The sequence below is a fragment of the Olea europaea genome, chromosome 13, assembly GCF_002742605.1.
Source record: "Olea europaea var. sylvestris chromosome 13, O_europaea_v1, whole genome shotgun sequence".
Taxonomy (NCBI): Eukaryota; Viridiplantae; Streptophyta; class Magnoliopsida; order Lamiales; family Oleaceae; genus Olea; species Olea europaea.
In genome coordinates, this window is record NC_036249.1 from 7,647,506 (window position 1) to 7,654,510 (window position 7,005).

General features: G+C 33.4%; 1 long non-coding RNA gene across 1 annotated transcript; it reads right to left on the minus strand.

Annotated features, from left to right (window-relative positions):
* Positions 1 to 4,970: 4,970 nt before the first annotated feature.
* Positions 4,971 to 6,999, minus strand: LOC111407473. Its single transcript, XR_002705114.1, has 2 exons — positions 5,664 to 6,999; positions 4,971 to 5,277 (listed from the first exon to the last, which is right to left on the minus strand). It is a non-coding gene; the product is annotated as an uncharacterized LOC111407473 (long non-coding RNA).
* Between the last annotated feature and the right edge of the window lie 6 nt (positions 7,000 to 7,005).

The window sequence follows — 7,005 nt, forward strand, 5'->3', positions numbered from 1 at the left end:
GAAATTAACGAAAATGCAAACTTCAACGATATATTACGCGACCCATTACTAACTTGAAAAATTAACATTAAAACAACAACCAGATATCTTATAGAAAAGATTTATATTATAAACTATCAAAACCAACGATGTTTGAAACAATTAGTTAAATACTATTAGTCTTGCTGTTCTATAGGCAAAAATATCAATCAAATCTGAATAATTTAGCTGCTCAACCATTTCTTTCTCTATTGATAACATAGTCAACCCCTTTAATCTTTCTTGCGACATAGTTGATTGGAGATAGGTATTGATCAACTTCAATTTCGAGAAACTTCTTTCCGTAGATGCAACTGTAACCGGTATGGTTAACAAAATTTTGTAAGCAATATAAGCATTTGGAAAACAAATATTCAATGTCTTCAAATATTGTAGCACTTTAATTGCTCTTGTTGCTTCATTTGGTATATAATACCTCAAGACTTGTAACTCCGAACATAAATCTTTCCCACTGATGTCTGAACGACCATCATGTTGAAGATATTTCTCAAGATTTATACAAGAGTTCAACAAACTTGAAAAAGTTGCACCCCTTAACCTCTTCAAATTAAATAAAAATCCAAATGTGTCATCATATTGTTTGAATCGTTCAAATCGGGTCCTCAAAGAAGATAGAGCTTGATCAATTATAAAAATAAAGTACTCAACTCTAAAAGATTCTTCTGCTGATTGATTTACCTCATCACTACCGCTTTCATCAAATTGCTTTTTCTTCGAATTATGCGATTTTTTGTAAATACAGCTTCAATTCCCATTTCGCTTGCCTTTTTTGTAGCTTCATCCTTGGTAATAGCAAATCTAATTTCTCTATATTATTCAGGAAATGAAATAAGTCCTTGCAAGAGGTCAATAGCATAATCAATATCCATGGATTCGATTTAAAGAAATTTACTCACAATATTGACTGTATATAACAACCTGTACCAGATTATCATGCCAAGCAAAACTCAAAATTTTGAAGTTCATGTGTTGCTAACGACTCGACTTCACTCTTCACTTTAGGATCTTCATTACTTTCTACCAAATCAAGCAATGCATCTTTTATCTGTGAAGTTTTCTCCATTATAAGCTTCACAATCTCAACATGACTTTCCCAGCGTGTCTGTGACAATGGCTTCACTGTCAACACTTGTACATTATCTTTGAAAATTTTCCATCGCTTGGTAGAAGAGAAAAACAATGTGTGGATGCGTTGTATCACTCCGAAGAAAAATACAGCTTTGGAACAACAGTTCACCATATCACATAATGCTAGATTTAGACTATGAGCGCCACATGGAGTATAGAAAGCTCGGGAATTCATTTCATGGACTCTTCTTTACACACCTTTGTGCTTCCCACTCATGTTAGATCCGTTGTCATACCCTTGCCCTCTAATGTCATCAATATCGAGATCAAATTTTATCAAAGCCTTTTGAAAATCGGTTGCAAGTCCAAGTCCCCTTGTATCATCTAACTTCAAAAATCCTAGCCAATGTTCTTCAACTGTAGGTAAGTTTGCCGAATCATCTACAAATCGTACAATTAAAGACATTTGCTCCTCGTGGTTTGCATCTGCAGTACAATCAAGTATAACTGCAAAATATTTTGCATGTTTAACTTTCTTGACAATTGAACTTCTCACCTCATTAGCCAACAACTGTATCAACTCATTTTGAATTTCTTTGCCAAGATATGTATATTGAATCTTTCTTGCTTTAGCTCGCCAAATGTGCTCTTGCATTACTGAATCAAATTCACTAACCATTTCCACCATTAGTAAAAATAGGCCATTGTTCTGAACATGTAGCCTTTCATCATCTCCTCGAAATGGCAAGGTATTTTTCGTAAGTCTTTTCACAATAGCGATTATCCTTGTTAATACATGTCTTCAATGTTCTCTTTCAGCATCAATCAACAATTCAACGCTTTTATCAGTTATTGTTTTTGTTCGAAGCCTATATTCCAATTCAATCCAGCTAGTCATGCAACGTAAATACTCCTCAATAGTAATAATACTGAACCAAAGATTTGGCAATAGAGATATTACGTGGCACTATGGTTGACCACTACAAAATTTTGTCGGATTATTGTGAGCATCTAAAACATACAAATGTTGGTATAATTGCGCAATTAGAGGGTTGTGTTGGGTAGTTTAAAAGATTGTATATATGTCTAGGAGCACTGAAGGTGGGATTTATGAGTGGATGCAAAAGGGTGATAGGGTTGGACAGCTGTTTTTTGAAAAAATGACAGAGGAGACCAGTTATTGATAGCAGTAGGAGTAGATGGTAATAATGAGTTTTATCCTGTAGCATATGCCATAGTAGAGGTTGAGAATGGTGAAAATTGGAGGTGGTTTTTGGAGATGTTAAGAGATGATTTGAGCATTGTTAAAAGTCACTGGTGAGTTTTCATTTATGATAACCAGAAAGGGCTTGTTCAAGCTCCTGAATAGTTATTTGAACATGTTGAACATCGTACCTGTCAATTATTTAATGAAATATACAAGGACTTTGTGCTGAAGAATTTACTCTGGGTAATAGCAAGAGCTACAACTGAAGCTGCATGGGTGACACAAATTAATAAGATTTGTGATCTAAACCCTACCGCACAGAGCTAATCCTGTGATTCTCGGGGCCTGAGGTGAAGTCTGAAAATTAGGCCCCCAGATGAAATTAACAAAAATGCAAACTTCAACGATATATTACGCGACCCATTACTAACTTGAAAAATTAACATTAAAACAACAACCAGATATCTTATAGAAAAGATTTATATTATAAACTATCAAAACCAACGATGTTTGAAACAATTAGTTAAATACTATTAGTCTTGCTGTTCTATAGGCAAAAATATCAATCAAATCTGAATAATTTAGCTGCTCAACCATTTCTTTCTCTATTGATAACATAGTCAACCCCTTTAATCTTTCTTGCGACATAGTTGATTGGAGATAGGTATTGATCAACTTCAATTTCGAGAAACTTCTTTCCGTAGATGCAACTGTAACCGGTATGGTTAACAAAATTTTGTAAGCAATATAAGCATTTGGAAAACAAATATTCAATGTCTTCAAATATTGTAGCACTTTAATTGCTCTTGTTGCTTCATTTGGTATATAATACCTCAAGACTTGTAACTCCGAACATAAATCTTTCCCACTGATGTCTGAACGACCATCATGTTGAAGATATTTCTCAAGATTTATACAAGAGTTCAACAAACTTGAAAAAGTTGCACCCCTTAACCTCTTCAAATTAAATAAAAATCCAAATGTGTCATCATATTGTTTGAATTGTTCAAATCGGGTCCTCAAAGAAGATAGAGCTTGATCAATTATAAAAATAAAGTACTCAACTCTAAAAGATTCTTCTGCTGATTGATTTACCTCATCACTACCGCTTTCATCAAATTGCTTTTTCTTCGAATTATGCGATTTTTTGTAAATACAGCTTCAATTCCCATTTCGCTTGCCTTTTTTGTAGTTTCATCCTTGGTAATAGCAAATCTAATTTCTCTATATTATTCAGGAAATGAAATAAGTCCTTGCAAGAGGTCGATAGCATAATCAATATCCATGGATTCGATTTGAAGAAATTTACTCACAATATTGACTGTATATAACAACCTGTACCAGATTATCATGCCAATCAAAACTCAAAATTTTGAAGTTCATGTGTTGCTAACGACTCGACTTCACTCTTCACTTTAGGATCTTCATTACTTTCTACCAAATCAAGCAATGCATCTTTTATCTGTGAAGTTTTCTCCATTATAAGCTTCACAATCTCAACATGACTTTCCCAGCGTGTCTGTGACAATGGCTTCACTGTCAACACTTGTACATTATCTTTGAAAATTTTCCATCGCTTGGTAGAAGAGAAAAAAAATGTGTGGATGCGTTGTATCACTCCGAAGAAAAATACAGCTTTGGAACAACAGTTTACCATATCACATAATGCTAGATTTAGACTATGAGTTTGAATTTCTTTGCCAAGATATGTATATTGAATCTTTCTTGCTTTAGCTCGCCAAATGTGCTCTTGCATTACTGAATCAAATTCACTAACCATTTCCACCATTAGTAAAAATAGGCCATTGTTCTGAACATGTAGCCTTTCATCATCTCCTCGAAATGACAAGGTATTTTTCGTAAGTCTTTTCACAATAGCGATTATCCTTGTTAATACATGTCTTCAATGTTCTCTTTCAGCATCAATCAACAATTCAACGCTTTTATCAGTTATTGTTTTTGTTCGAAGCCTATATTCCAATTCAATCCAGCTAGTCATGCAACGTAAATACTCCTCATTTCCTTCATGATTTTTAATAGACCGATGTAAATTATACCAATCTTTGAATCCATCATTACCTAGTTGGCCAACTTTGATCACATTTATTGGTGTTTTAAACAACTTCCAACAAAAGTAGAAGATCATGTCTATAGACACTGAATATACTAGACATCTTCTATCAACTGTTTGCCAATTTGGTAGCAATCGCTTATATTGTGAAGAATCGAAATGTCTATTTATATAGTCTTTCGGAAACGAGATGTCATCAACTCTTTTTGGACCACTTTCAACTAAGTAATCCCTTGTTCTTTGATCAATGATTTTCCAATTTTCGGGATCGTCCAAATTTAGAGAAAAGCAACCCTCTTCTTCCTTATCATCTTCTTCATTATTAGAGGCGAGTTTCATCACTTCTTCTTCCTTATCATCTACTTCGTTAGCATCGGTAGGTTGACTCACTTCTTCATCCTTATCATCTACTTGATTAACATGGGCATGTTGAATCTCTAGTTCATCTTCATCCTCATTCAACGCATTCACATTGTTGCTTTTAAAGTACTTGTTAATATCCCCTACTTGACTTTGAATTAATGCAATTTCATTTCGTTTCATTTTCCTCTTTTGAGCAACAGACTCATATTTTGGAGGCATAAAATAGAAGTGTATATCTAATATCCAATGATTAACCTAAAAAACAATTACACAATATCTCAATCATCTCACAATTATAGTTTCGAATATAGTTACTACGTGCACCTATGTAATTGTTCATTGTACAGTAAGCAATCATATAAGCCGATCAGACTACAATTATATAAGTCGACAAGGCTTCAAACATTTCCAATCTCTTCAATAACAAGTTAGGACAAGCCATTATTTACTTGAGAAGTAGAATTTCTACGAAAACTGTGGAGTTACACCTTCGAGAATTCCACTGTCATAAGATTTACAACTCACGACCCTGAAACAAAAATTTCACATCAAACGCTAATAAAAAATTACAAATATGAACATGATCATCAAATCAAACGCTAATACAAATATGAACATGATCATTAAGCTTAGGGAAATAACAATTACACATTTTACCTATCATTCTATCAAACAAAGTTATTCAAATTAAATATAAACTATTTTACACTTACACATGATAGAAGATAGCATTAGGAATCAAAATTCTAACATTCACTTTAGCCCAACTCTGATTTTTAATCATCAGTTCATGTTTTTTGTGCCAGCATTGTTACTAAAGCCACGTGCTACTAAAGCGAAGTTGCAATTTAGAAAAATCATACACACCAACAAATACAGTGATCATGCAGATTACAAGACTTACGAATAGATTACCTTTTGGATCTGGTCAATATACTCGTTAGTAGTTCTTGAAATAGATTGTGGTTTCTCCCCTTGAAATGAAGGCCTAGGTTTTTGAAAATGACCCAAATTCTTTTATTCACAACGAGAAAGCCCTAATCATCACCAAAAGATCACAAGTTCACTATTGAAATCTATAAGTCAACATAGACAATTCTTTGGTCAAATTGAATATTTCTATTTTAAATAGATTAGAAAGTTTTTTATCCAATTTCGCAAAGAGCTAAACGCAAAGCCTCAAACCCTAATAGGCACTTCAAGGTGAAAAAATTGTTTAAGCCTAAATGACACGCTATAAACCTAAAGCCATAGTAATACAAATTATACAGACTACAATTACAATATATTCAAGGCTTTCAATTTCAAGTATCACGTGAATTTCACAAAAAGCATACAAGTACATCAAAAATAGGGTTCACAGTCCTCACTTGCATACCACACCCGCACTAGATTTACTTTTTCATCAAAGGGTTGAAAAGTAGAATTTTCATAAGTAGGAAACAGTTTTGAATTAAACATAGAACAATTGTATAATTTAAAACTACAGACTCGTCCAAAAATTTGAGTTGTTAAAAAAGGGAGAAATATAGTTATTCATATTATATCTTCAAAATGAACCTTAAATATTTCAGAGTTCGAAGCATAACAATTTCCTCTTCAAGTACACAAACCTCCTCTGGTGGTAGAATTTTCTTTTCACGTGTTATATGTAGTATGCAATGTGTAGAAGAAATTAGTTGCCACCAATTAAAATCAATGAAGAAATAGTATACTATGCAGCATTAGAAGTCTCAGGTATCCTATTACCTTTGAAGGCAAATGATATGACAAACCAGAAAATGCAAAGGACATGAATTCTTAGTTTCAGAAAAACAACTCAAAAAGATCACAAAATTTGAATTTATCATTTCAATCTCTCTAGTAAACATAATTTCACTGTTCTCTCTCTTTCACTCTACATAAAGAAAGTAATTGTGTTTTGAGAATATACCTGTTCTAGTATTAAATGGACTCTCCGCCTTGATTTGGTTGATGAGGCAAATACCCATCCAAGTGCCAAAAATCCCTCAAGAGACTCGATTTCTTGGCCTATGAAAACAGGTTTCAATTCCAAAACCGACCTCTAGACTTTGTTTTTTTCTTTTCGTTCCTTTTTCCTTGATGCAAGGACAAAGTGAAAATAATTTGCTTAACTTCGGGTACCTAAAAGTGAAATTAGCTGAAAAAGCCTCGTAGTTCCAAATCTAATGTGAATCCTCTAAATTTTCTTGATCTCTGTTTATGTTAGGTATTACTTATCAGTCAGCGTTCACAT